The sequence below is a fragment of the Protopterus annectens genome, chromosome 10.part0, assembly GCF_019279795.1.
Source record: "Protopterus annectens isolate FY-2018-M chromosome 10.part0, PAN1.0, whole genome shotgun sequence".
Taxonomy (NCBI): domain Eukaryota; kingdom Metazoa; phylum Chordata; order Ceratodontiformes; family Protopteridae; genus Protopterus; species Protopterus annectens.
In genome coordinates this window covers 178871092-178885743 of record NC_056744.1, presented here as the reverse complement: position 1 = coordinate 178885743, position 14652 = coordinate 178871092, and positions in this window count along the sequence as shown.

The following is a 14652-nucleotide window of genomic DNA, read 5'->3' as shown; positions in this document are numbered from 1 at the left end:
TATTCGAGTTAAGTGGCAAATTGGTTAAAGAACTAATTTAAAGTAAGAAAGTAAACAGAATTATTTAAAGTAAGAAAATAATTTAAATATTTTAAATTTATTTGAAATAGTTCAAAATAATATAAGATTATTTAGTTCACTTGTTTTATACATATGATAGGCATACTACAATAGTTTTATTAAATACTGTAGGCTGTCATCTGTAAATGGGAAATCATTTCAGCATGAGTCAAACTAATTATTGATTGATGAGAAATCATTTACTTTTGGGGGGCGTGGCCAAGGATGAACACAGGATAGAAGCAGATTTCTTCAACTCCACCAATTTCATTACATTGACAGGAATTAATTACTTAAAAAATTAATTTTTGAAGTAATTTTCTTTCTAAATATGTTTGTTTTATATAGTTCTTGAACTATATCTAAAAAAGAAAGGAAATCTTAATAATATTCCTGTCAGAAATTACTTTGGAAATTTTCCTCTCAGTTTATCAGTCTGAAATGAGTTCCAGTAAGACAAATTCTCAAGACTCCAGCATCAAGAAAGAACTTCAGTCTCTGATAATTATAGTCCAGCAACTTACTGCTAAGATGGATAAAATGGATACTAAAATAGACACTTTCATAGAAAAACTACAAAACAAATAGACTTGTTACATATGGACCTGCAACAACAGAAGATCCAGATGACAGGCATAGAAGAAGCTGTGAATGACATGGAAAATAGAATACAAGAAGAGGAAATCAACATTGAGTTTCTGCTGAAACAAAATACACATTTACAAACAAAGCTGGATGACCTGGAAAATAGATCTAGGTGCAATAACATTAGGATTTTTGGACTGCCAGAAAATATTGAAGGTAACAATATTACTTCTTTTTTAACAACATGGCTCCCTAAAACTTTAGATTTACCAGAAGCATTCTCTTTTGGTATCAAAAGAGCACATAGATCTATAGCTAATACTAACTATATCAAAAACTATCCTAGATCAGTTATAGTTAGATTTCTATCATCTTTTGAAAAAGAGATGGTTCTTAAATCTGCTTGGGCTAAAGCTCCTGTTAAGATTAATGAAACAACTGTGCGTTTTTACAATGACTATTCTTCCATGGTATTAGCTAAAAGAAAAGTATTTCTGCCACTAATAAGGGAGCTTAAAAAACCACAGTTTAAAACATACCTTCTGTTTCCTGCCAAGCTTAAAATCTTCCTTCCTGATGGTCCTAAAATTTTCGATGACTTAGACTCTGCTTTACTGTTTATCAAAAAAAATAAGATTTTGGAAAAAATAGAAGAAATGGAATGGGCTAGTCCTTCGTTAAAGAGACTGGCAACTGAAACTTCGTGGAAGACTTCAGAGATGAAGAAGAGACTAAAAAACAAATGATTTGTACTATGTTTTTTTTTTTTTTTTTTCTCATCATTTTATTTTATTATTAATCTTTTTAAATATAGTTCCTGCATTTCCAAGAAGCAACAAATGTTTTGAAAAAGATTTAATCAAAGTTATTCTCTGTGTGCAAAGAAATGTTTTGTTTCATAACTAGTCAAAATATCTGGAGATTTAATGGCAAGCTGTGATTTAACTTGTTTCTCTTTCTGAAGAGGAAAAATAAGGTCAGTAATTTGATACATTTTTTTTCCTTTAAAAGTTTATATGTTCTTCAAATGCTATTCCTAATTATACTTTCTTGATTACACTGCTTATGCTTGTTTGTAAATAATCTGTCATGCTTTAACTAATAATAATTAGAACTAAATAATAGTAAATAATATGTTTTATTTTTAACTCTATTAATATAAACAGTAAGTAACATTCTATGGTATATACTTCTTATAGCTTTCTCTTACATTTTTTTTTATTTCTGCCTTACACCCTTTTACTTTCTACTCTCTTTTCTTTTCTTTATTAATATATAGAAATGCTTTTGATCATATAGACACAGTAAATAATAAGATTTGCATAGGAGTTGAGTTGGGACAAAAATGTTGAGTTGTGTTACTTATTAATAATTTTGGGCTTGATTTCACTTACATAGAGTCTATAATAACCTGTAGAATGCATTGTGAAGGTTTTGTCATGTTTAGATGCATTTACACTGCTAAATGAATGTTTGTCACTAGTTTTAATAAGTTTCCGCCAAAATGTTAAGAGAGACAATCTGGGATGTGGGCTGTCTCATGCACAGTGTCCATGAGCTACTTCAAAAGCTTCAACTCTCAGAATTCTCACAGAGAAGCTGAAAGCAGCTAGTCTCACCTTTGACCTAGATATCACACTGACACATCACAGATACAGGAATGACACTACCTAATTATACTTTCTTGATTACACTGCTTATGCTTGTTTGTAAATAATCTGTCATGCTTTAACTAATAATAATTAGAACTAAATAATAGTAAATAATATGTTTTATTTTTAACTCTATTAGTATAAACAGTAAGTAATATTCTATTGTATATACTTCTTATAGCTTTCTCTTACATTTTTTTATTTCTGCCTTACACCCTTTTACTTTCTACTCTCTTTTTCTTTTCTTTATTAATATATAGAAATACTTTTGATCATATAGACACAGTAAATAATAAGATTCGCATATGAGTAGAGTTGGGACAAAAATGTTGAGTTTTGTTACTTATTAATAATTTTGGGCTTGATTTCACTTACATAGAGTCTGTAATAACCTGTAGAATGCATTGTGAAGGTTTTGTCATGTTTAAATGCATTTACACTGCTAAATGAATGTTTGTCACTAGTTTTAATAAGTTTCCGCCAAAATGTTAAGAGAGACAATCTGGGATGTGGGCTGTCTCATGCACAGTGTCCATGAGCTACTTCAAAAGCTTCAACTCTCAGAATTCTCACAGAGAAGCTGAAAGCAGCTGGTCTTACCTTTGACCTAGATATCACACTGACACATCACAGATACAGGAATAGCAGATTAATAATATGTGTTAAAACCTATGTCCCAAACATATACATTACTATAACTCATTTAATTCATCTGATTGACAAGCATAAATAATTTTATAACTCTATACTGGAAGAAATTGTCATGTGATATATTTTAAAGCAGTAGTATAGCATGTTTGTAAAATCTGGTTACTAAAATGTGTTTGCTGTGCATTATTTTGTATAAAGCAGACAGATTTATTGAAGGGACAGCAATGTAAGATGGTGCTCAGTAAAGATACAACTCAGTGAGATCAGATATATATATATATATATATGTATATGTGTGTGTGTGCGTATGTGTGTGTGTGTGTGTGTGTGTGTGTATGTGTGTGTGTGTGTGTGTGTGTGTGTGTGTGTGTGTGTGTGTGTGTGTTTTTGTGTGTGTGTGTGTGTGTGTGTGTGTGTGTGTGTGTGTATGTGTGTTTGTGTGTGTGTGTGTGTGTGTATACATGTGTATATATATATATATATATATATATATATATATATATATATATATATATATATGTGTATATGTGTGTGTATGTGTGTATGTATGTATATATATATATATATATATATATGTGTGTGTGTGTGTGTGTGTGTGTGTGTGTGTAGATATGTATATAAATGTTTCTGAGAATCTGCTTAACTATGAAGTATGAGTTATAACAATTTCTATGAATACAATATTTTATTCTATTGGCAATAATGAGTTTGAGTAAATGCTTATATACAAGCAATTCAAGGTTTTTGGAAGCTGTTAACTGTATTTACATGACAGAAAATAGATGCATCCTAATATATGTAATGTCTGAATCATATTAGCCAAATTTTGATTTAAATGAATGTTAGAACTTATTTTCTCTCCTCTTGATTTCTAACATCAAGATTATTTGAATGCTATTTGAATACAAGTGTTTTATATTACATGGATGTATATAGTAGTATGAACAGTTTTTTAAAAAAAAAAAAAAAAAAAAAGGTTTATTTTAGTTTATATGATGCTGTTTTACCAAATGTGTAGTCTTGTCTTGCTAGATAATTGAATTGAAAACTGTTAACTTCAGTTAAATATAACTAGTATTAAATTGATAAGGTGGTAGCTGACGTACTGCTGCTTAGGGTAGGGGTTAACTTGAGTGGTAAATACTACTCTAAGTTGGAGTTTATAACTCCAGGCTGGATGCAAGGTTTAATCCTTACATTATTTTCACTTGCTCATTGTTATTTGTATATAGTTTTGACATCCACAATATATTTTGTACATTCATTGTCACTACAAACAAAATTGAATCCTATACGAAATCCCATAAGAGATTCAATAAATACAGCTATATTTAAAGGTACACCTAAAGGAGGAGATGTAACATTACTTATCTTGTTATTTGTTATTTTGATCATAAGATTCTTAAGTTTTAAAAATGCCAAATGACATCTTTAAAAGGAATTTCTTTAAACATTAATGGATTGAATAATCCATGTAAAAGGGCAAGCCTAATAAGATACATTAATTTACATAAGGCCAACTTAGTCTTCCTACAAGAAACCCATCTCTTGAAAAAAGATATTGATAAACTAGCCACAAACAAATATACAGTATTGGTTAGTTCAGAGCACACTCAGAAAAAAAGAGGAGTGGATATTTTATGGAATAAAAGTATGCCCATTCCTAAAACCATTAAGTCTTATCAGGATGACAAAGGAATGTTTTGTATGGTTACAATACAAATTAATGGGAAGACTTACACTTTAATTAATGTATATTGGATATCTGGAATTGGTATTAATACAGTGAAACATCATCTTGATAAGATCATATCATTCTTTATAGCAGATATTATTTTAGCTGGTGACTTTAATTGTATACTACATGAAAGTGATACTACCACTATAGGAAAGAGAAGAATTACATCTAATGCAAAACATTTAAAGGATCTTGCTAATTCTTATCATTTGAATGATATTAATAATCAGATAGATTCAAAATCATTACCATACACCTTTTTTCTAACAGATACAAAACTTATTCAAAAATAGATAGGGTCTTTATTTCTAACCAGATGGTAACAGATTTAATTAATTCCAAAATCATTTCATGTCCTATATCTGATCATAATTCAATTGTTTTGAATTCATGATAAAAATACTCATAATGTTCAGATCAAAAGGATACCAGCATACTTAACTCAACTAAAAGACTATAAAGAATATAAACTTTCAGAAGTAAAACATTTTTTAGACATAAATAACACTCCTGAAGTCTCCATTGTTTATGTTTGGGATGCCTTAAAATCATATCTATATGGACAAAGTATCAGATGGTATAATAATAAAAGGAAATCGTGGGATAAGGAATTGTTAGATATTCAAAGTAAATTAGACTCTTATAAACATAATAATAAAGAAAATATTATGGACAAGAAAGTTATTGAAGAAATAAACAAACTAAATGAGAAATACAAAGAAATTTTAACTCATAAAGTTAAAATAACTTTAGAGAAATACAAGTTTTGTCTTATTCAATAAGCCCCAAATACTTACATAGACTTAACAATAAAACAAAAGGTTGAATAAACAAAACCATATCAAATAAATCTTTTCTCTAAGGAAAAAGAAGAATGTTTCTAGTATACCAGAAATACTAGATGAATTTAGAAATCACTTTCACAAAATTAACCATAATAATATTAACATGGAACCTAAAGATAAAATAAAGGAGTTTATAACCACAAATATGAATAAAAAGCTTAATAAACAACAGATTAAACTATTGGACAAGAGTATTTCATATACAGAAGTTATTACACAAATAAATAAGCTTAAATCAAACAAAGCACCGGGTAATGATGGTATTATACCAGAGATATATAAAATCCTTTCTAAAAATACATATTCATTAATACATAAGGTTTTATTTTGGCCCAAACTGAGTTAATAAACCCCCATCTTGGCAATATACATTTATTTCACCAATTTTAAAACCTAATAAAGATCCAACTAGATGTTCTTCATATCGGCCCATCTCATTACTTAATGTTGATTATAAAATGTCTATGAATATCTTTGCTGATAGATTGAAGACAATCATTCCGGCATTATAGATATAGATCAGACAGGCTTCATTGTAAATAGAAATACTTTTGATAATATAAGAAGAACTTTAACATTAATAGATTTTGCAAATAGGAAAAGAAAGATTTAATACTTATTAGTCTTGATATAAGTTCAGCATTTGATTCAGTAAGTTGGGACTATCTGTTTACCTTAATGAAGTGCACAAACTTCTCGGATGCATTTGTAAATCTAATTGAACATTTATACAAAGGAACATTGGCTTATATTAAGGTAGGAACATATGTTTCACAAAAAATACCCATTCTTAAAGGTACAAAATAAGGATGTCCACTTTCTCCACTATTATTCACTTTAGTAATGGAGCCTTGGGCTAATTTGATCAGAAACAGTACTGACATAGAGGGTTTTGAAATAGATGAAAATACAACATCCAAAATTCAACTTTTGCAGATGATGTTCTAATTACATCAGCAGGATCTAATTCTTCTATACAGTCTCTATTTGATAACATGATGAATTTTAAAAGTATTTCTGGTTTAATATTCAATGAAGAAAACACTAAAATACTACCTACATATACACGAAAAAAAATTCTCATTAGTGATTTTACTAAATATGTACCCAATTCAGGTCAGATAACTTATTTAGGTATAATACTATCTAAAGATATTAAATCTATTATGTATAATAATTATAATACCTGTTTTCTTAATATACAAAATCTTTTTAATACCTGGAATAATATGTTTTTTACTATGGAGGAGGGACTTACAATTATTAAAATGATAATATTCTCCAAGATTTTATACTTAATACAATCAATAATACTTCCACCTACAAAAATAATTATCAAGAAACTGAACACACTAATGTTAAATTTCTTATGGGCACCTAATAGACCTAGGATTGCATTAAAGAAACATACTAATAGCTGGTCTCAAGGGGTATTTCTTTTCCAGACTTTAATTTATATACTATCTCTTCTATTGTAAAAGTTATTACTTTATTAATAGATCAGTCATATGTCACAAAATGGAAAGATTATTGGGAGCTAATTAGTATACACTTCATGAAAATCTCCTTAACACATAAAAATATGATTGTAAATAACTCCATGTTATGGTTACTAAAGGAATTTTGTACTTCACCTATTACACCTAAACATATGGTTTGTTACCCATTAAATATTATTATTAGTTATCATAACTTTATATTCATGCACCCTAAGTATAGGGAATGGAATTTTATTGTATTTCCTATAATGTATACTCAGGGTATGCTTTTGTCATCTACATCTGAAGGAACTCATTTAGCTATAGATAATGATCTAAAGTACTGGTATCAGTTGATATCTGATAATAAAGTTAAAAATCTAGATTTCTTAAAACAAGAATTTGATCTAAGAGAAACTTGCTGGTTAGAGGTTCAGACCTTTAGACAACATCTCATTAATAAAATAGATTTAATGTCTATAACTGTTAAATAATCTATTCCAACACTGATTGATTACTTGATATTAAATTTACAACATAAAGTTTCTGATAAAGGTAAACTTTCATACATACATAAAGTTATCAGACAAGAAACTTTTACAGTGTAGATTCATACTGGAATTATTTCACTTCTATTAATGGGGACCCACCAAATCAACAAGATAAACAATATATATTGGAATCTGCTTATAGAACTACGTCTTCCATTGTCTGGAGACTTTATACATGGAAATTTTACATAGATCTTTTTATACACCTTTGATGATGAATAAAATAAATAATAAAGATAATCTATGTAAGAGATGTAATGTAGAAATTAATGCTGACTGGGCTCATATGTTTTATGACTGTATAAAATTGAAAGAATACTGGAAGTCAATTAATGAATTTTTGCAGGCTCTTTTTTACAGATAATTTCATTATTTCTAAATCTCTTATATTATTCAACACACCTGTACCTCAAAGTGTTAAAAAGGTTAAGCTTCCCTTGTTATGGTCTATTCTAGCAGTGGCTAGGAAAATAATAACTAGAAATTGGATTTCAGATACACCTCCTTCGTTCAATGAATTTAAAAATGTTATGAATATAGTGTGCCATATGGAAATAAACACAATTAGGACTAGAACAAATAGAAAAACATCTTATTTTATTGTATGGGATAATTTACAAAATTTGTTAAAAAAAATTTAATTTCAATAGCATGGTATTTTAGTTTAATTAATTGATCTGATTGTAGTGGATGTCTTTGTAAATACTTTAGTTGTTTTGTTGAATATTATAATAATACCTATTTTTAATTACTTGTATAAAATTGTTATGATATTTCTCTTATATGTTAAAACAATAAACCTGTTTTGAAAAAAAAGAAATCATTTACTTTAGTTTCTCTTAGTAATTATGCATACTTGGTAGAAATGCAGTGAATTAACCAGAAGCCATAAAGTGGCAAGAATGTTTTTCTGGCAAAACATGTGTCTTAAATGGAAGATTCATTTCAGTGATGAATGAGAACTGACAATATTATGATTACGAGAAAGTGGTAGGAACCAAGGAAAGGTTGGATTTGCCAACAAACAATTTATAGCGTAATGAGATGTAAATGAGAAATTATGTAAAACGGTGTATGTTAATGAAGTATTCTTTCATCCACTTGTGATTGATAGTCAAATTTCTGCAACATCTGCAGATTCTTTATAAAAAACAGAGGCAATCCCATTATTCTTTGCAATCCACGTAGATGCTTGCAGACCCTCTAAAATTGTTTCATTTGTCCTCTCTCTGCTTTGATCCCTTGTTCTGCAATAATTTTGTCTTAGAGTGGACTTTCCCATCATTCTAAAAAAAAATTCACTCCAATTTATCAGACCCTCCATTAAGGGCAATTGTAGCTTCCAGGGGATCAGTTACAGAACCCATGGTACATTTGCTGACCAGAAACTTAAGAATAGTTTTTCCTCTTTTTCACATATTATAGAAGATTCTTGGGATCTTTTAGACAAGTTTAAGGTAATTCCAGCTAAAAATGAATTTCTCTTGGTGATATTTGACATACAGAGTTTGTTTTCAGTAATACCACACAATGTGGGACTTCAGTGGTTTGGGAAGATTGTAAGGCAATTTGCTTTGCTCTATGAGACTGATGTTGATCTAGTCTTTGAATTTACGGACTTGGTGCTTAGTCACAACTTTTTGACCTTTGAGGGTGAATATTACAAGCAGGTCTCTGAGGAGGCCATGGGGGTAACATCTGCCCCTATATTTGCGAACACTGTCCTTTTGAGGTGGGAATTGAAAGCACTCTTTAAACTCCCCCTTTTCAGTAAGTGTGTTGGTTATTTCAGGTACCTTGATGATCTACTGATTATTTGGCAAGGCACCATGGCTGAGCTGGATGATTTTATTTCCCAACTTCAAGCCAGTACTTCCTTTCTTAAGTTTACTTATCTATGCAAGCTTGACAAAATCAACTACCTGGATATCAGAAAAGGTGGCAATGAAGAGTTTTCATCTAGTATTTACAGGAAGACAACTTATTGCAACATATTTCTTTTATTTACCAGCTGCCACCCCCTCCATCAGAAGAAGGGTGTGGTCAAGAGCCAATACACGAGGGCTTCCTGTTTGATGTTAGAAGACACAAAGTGCCTGGAAATTTTTGAGAAGTTGCAATCCATGTTTTGGACCATGGCTATGTCCTTTCCTCTTGGTTTCCATAAGAGATGAAATATGGGCTGAGAGGAAGCACAAATATGCTCAAATTATTAGTAGTGGGTTAAGCCAAGTAGTAAGAAAGGGCAATCATTTTGACAGTGAGGGTCACAGCAACATGGTCCTGGACTATATGCTGGATGTCAAGGACATTGAGGAGATTTTGTGTAAGAATTGGTTCCTGTTGCAAAGTGATGAAAGCACAAAAAACATTTTCCCCACATTACCATCTTTTACTTACAAAAATAAACGGAACATAAAATCGCTTTTAGAGAAGTCCATTGACCATCATGCTGGACTTTCATCTACTAAGAAATGTGGGCATTGCCATCAATACTCCTACATTAATACACTCTGCAATGGTCCCCTATTAGGGCAACTTGACATGGCTGGTCATGGTGGAAAGTTCAGGTGTTCTTCCCAGAGATTTATTTACATAGCTACCTGTGCATTGTGCTACACTTTTTATGTGGGTAAAACTAAAATGCTTTAAGCAAGCATATTTACCAACATCTGTACAGTATTCAAAGTAAAGATGGCAAAAGTGCCTTAGCCAGGCATACCATGGTTTGTACTGGTTTCATGAAGTTTATTTCTTGGTTTTGTAACAAATAAACACCTCTCCTTTTGTAGGTGACTGGCAGAACAAGCTGCTTCACCAGGAAATGTACGGGCAATTCAGGCTGGGCGCTACAAATTTTCTTGGTTTAAATGAGAATATTTCAATCAGTAGTGAGCTCAAAAAAAGAGCAAATAGATTATGTTGAGGTGCCTTAATGTTAGGCACATTGTTGTTGCTTCAGTCTCATTTATTCATAACGCATTGTACACATCTTTTCAAAGATTTTTGTTATCAGTTCTAACATTAAGAACATTTTTGTTTCTTTGTGTACATGCGATACTTACACGACTCAACTGAGTCTGTGTTCCCTTTAAAACATTTTTCTTTTTTTCTTTACTGATTACATCACTAAATTGTGATGACTGATTTGTTTTAGTGGCGTGTCTGCATTTGTATCATTTTAAATGGAGTGATCTTGAGCTGCATTCAGAGTTCTGAAAATGTCTTGGTAAAAAAAAAGACAAATGTGCTTAACTGTGGATACTTTTATTGCTTTTCTATTAAAAGCTTCCTATGACTGTTTTGGAGGTTGACAACTGATTTTTGCTATTTTCATTTTTGTGTCGTTTGACTGATGAGGTTTTTTTGTGTGTGTATGAATGCAGAATTTAATGTAAAGAACAAGGGATTGCGGCAGAGAAAGGGCAAATGAAATAATTTTTACAGGGTCTCCAAGTATCTACATGGATTGCAAAGTAGAATAGGTGTGACTGCTTTTTTACAAAGAATCTGCTGATGGTGCAGACATTTGACTATGAATCACAAGTGGGTGAAGTAGCACTTCATTAACATACACTGTTTTACATAATTTCTTATTTATATCTCATTACACTTTAAATTGCTTACATTTATTTGCAGCCATCATATAAAAAGTGAATGGCGTCTATGAATCACAGCCTAGCTGCACTTATTCACAGGCAGCACAGATACACATAGGAGGGGATTCAATAATCCTCTGTGTAGGATGAACAAAGTCCTACTCGGAGACTGCTGTCTAAGAGTTAGACATCAGCGCATCATGCATATGCATGAGGGCGCGCTGACTCAACTCCCAGGCTAACACGGAGCATGTAGGAGTGCAGGGGGCATGTCAGACTGCCGAGCAGTCCAAATATCCACACCCCTGCAAGTGCCTAACTCTGCAAATGTCAGCAGATATGACCAAATCCGCTCAAATGTGTATACTCCCAACACTACACTAACCCACATTAAAAAGCCCTGTACAAATGAAATAAAAAGTAAAACAATTTTTTTTTTTTATTATTCACCATATAGCTGCCCATATTTGCGTGTGTGTGGCGGGTGTGCTCATTGCTTAGCTACAGTTAGCAATTTCAACTTCGAAGAGCATAATAAGAAATGTTTATGCAAATTATATCAAATAGCAATAGCGTAGTGGTATATCCTTCGCACAAAGAGGAGGCATTCACGGTTCTAATCCCACCACTCCCCTTTCTATTTTATGTTTTAAATTAGTATATAAAATAATTCCTGACATATATGAATGAAATTTTAGTAAAAAGCATTGAGATGGCCAATGTATTAGTGAACAAAATGTATATATATAAATATAAGAAGGTGAGCAGCATTAATGATAGTGACACATAATTGCCCATAGCTAAGCAGCGTTGTACCCAGCGCAATATAGTTGCCCATAGCTAAGCAGTGCTTTACCTAGCGCAATATAGTTGCTCATAGCTAAGCAGCGCTTTACCTAGCGCAATATAGTTGCCCATAGCTAAGCAGCACTTTACATAGCGCCATAGGTTTGTGCAGAGCTGCACACCATGCTAACCAGCACACCGTAGGGCAACGTTGGGCAACGTGGAGCAATGTAGTGCAAAGTTGAGCAAAGTCGCCTAAACACAGCCACACCCCCTAGCCTGTCTGGACAGTAGTAAAATAAAAAGCAATGACAAGGCTTGAACCCAGGACACTGTGCACCATAATCAAAGTACTGAACCACTAAGCCATGACAGCTTAGCATAAGCATGCACTGTTAACATACATATACTTATAAATGAAAGTTTAACCATTGCTAAGCAGGTTTGCTGTTAGCTAAGAATTTTCAAAAACGGCCAATCACAAATAAGCATGGGAAATGAGGCATATTTAAGCTCCATAGGCGGGAATACATGCCATAACTGGTTGTAGCTCCCATCTGCGGTCAGAATGGCCGGTGCTGGAGAGGGTACTCACTTTCAAGCACAATGGTGGGGCATCGAGGAGTCAAAATACATGGTTTGGCTCCTTGTTCACCATCATGAGTCAAGACTCCTGCAGGGCCAGTTCCAAGGGACAGAGTACAAAGTGGAGGCTTGGAACCAGTTAGCTCATGATCTCACCAGTGCCACAGGCATCCCTTGGACTGGTGAGCAGGTCCATCACCACCATGCAGACCTGAAGAGATGGAATGATGGATACAGGAGGCCCGTGACATGCAAGATGCCCCATTACTGAGTAGGTAGCCATGGGATGAAGTATGTAAGAAATGCTATTGTTGTCCGTATAATGGATAGGTATGTCTCAATATCCCTTCATTTACTTCACAGCTGCAGGTGTCTGTGCTGCGAATCGGCAAGCCTATAGGCTGCTAAGGCTGCACCACCAGGCAAGTTAGTAATTATTCTGCATGTATTATATATTAAATAAGTGAGAGAGCATGAAAAGGAGTGTTGTAAACCATTAATAAAGGTATAATAGGTCTTGAATAAAGTCTCTGCATGTATTGTAATATAAAATAAGTGAGAGAGTGTGAAAAAGTGTTGTAACCCATTAATAAAGGTATAATAAGTCTGAAATAAAAGCATTCTGCATGCACCAAAATATGTAATGAATGAGAGAGCCACTACAAAAGTGTGTAATGTAATTAATAAAGGTATAATTCCTGGACTGTGTCCGTGTCACTTTCTTTGATATGTTGTTGTACCCTTGCATTATGGAAATAGTACAGTTGTATTAAGTGCTGTCAATCCACACTTGTATAGGTCTATATAAAGTGGATGAAGGGAATGCCAGTAGCTCTTAAGCATATATACAGTCCTCAACTTTTGGTTCATGGCTAGCATGTACAGGTTAATCTGGCACATGAGTAGCTTCTGATTGTGTTCCCCAAAAATGTCAGTGTGCAGCTAGAAATGTAGGGGTCTATGTAAATGTAGCTGATAATGTCACCTGAAGACAGCCAGATATGTAGATATATGAATATAAATGAAATATATAAATATGTAGCAGTAACATCTGCATCTTGAACAGTTTGCATGTCAGATATGGGTCAGGTATATAAACAACTATCAAAACCCATTTCACAATTTAATGGACACTGCCTAGTGTAATACATGTAGGGGATATATACCTGCAGTCAGTAGGAATGTAGAGTAAAGTTCTAAGTATATATAAGTTGTTAATGGAGTGATCTTTTTACACCCTACTTTATGGTCATAAATAATGCCATTTCACACCTAAATGGGTATGTGTAATCTGAAAAACGTTGTTGGGACATATGTCCTATTGGTTCATAAATATCTGCATGTACTTTGATGCAAGTGCCCTGTTCACGTACCACAATCTTGGTGGCCTGTTGCCACCAATCAACCCTGCATGCTGTTGGAATGTCCACTGTTGTTCTAAATATGCATGTGTTATGCTTGCTGTTCAACTGTTGGAAATTATATGTGTTGGGTTAATGGGAATACTACTGCATGCTGTTACAACTAATTTGGAATGCTGTTGTCTGTTACTAACCCATATTGTCATTAAATCCTGCTAAACATAGAACATATGGGGAAGGCCGGTCCCAGTGGACCCTCCTCTCCCACCTCAGCTGGCGATGGGCACCTGGCACCAGCATGTCCGGTGCCCAGCCCGGGACCTTCTCCTCTGGTGACCCTGTGCCACCTTTGGGTGGAAGTACTGCAGGGGATGGGGCTCATCCTCCCCCGTGCAATTGTGGCCGGAGGAGGGCCACCTATCACCCTCCGAATGGTCTGGGCTGTGGTGCATAGGGAGATCAAGTGTTCAGTCACTGATCCTCTATGCCAGCTCGAGGCAAGAGTGGCATGACTCACAGGTGAGCCTGCCCCTCCTATGCAGCTCCCAGCACAGCCACCCTCTGTGCTGTGAAGTTGCAGTGGCGACTGCCCATGGATGGGGATGTCAGTTCCACTGTTGCCATCTGTGGGCTCATGGGCTCGCGATTTCCAAACACCCTTCCCCCTCAATGGTGTTCACCCACCCCATGTGTCATATTCCACCCTTGTATGCATCTTTTTTGTCTTGTCTGTTTACTTCCCCACCCTACCTCCCCAAATA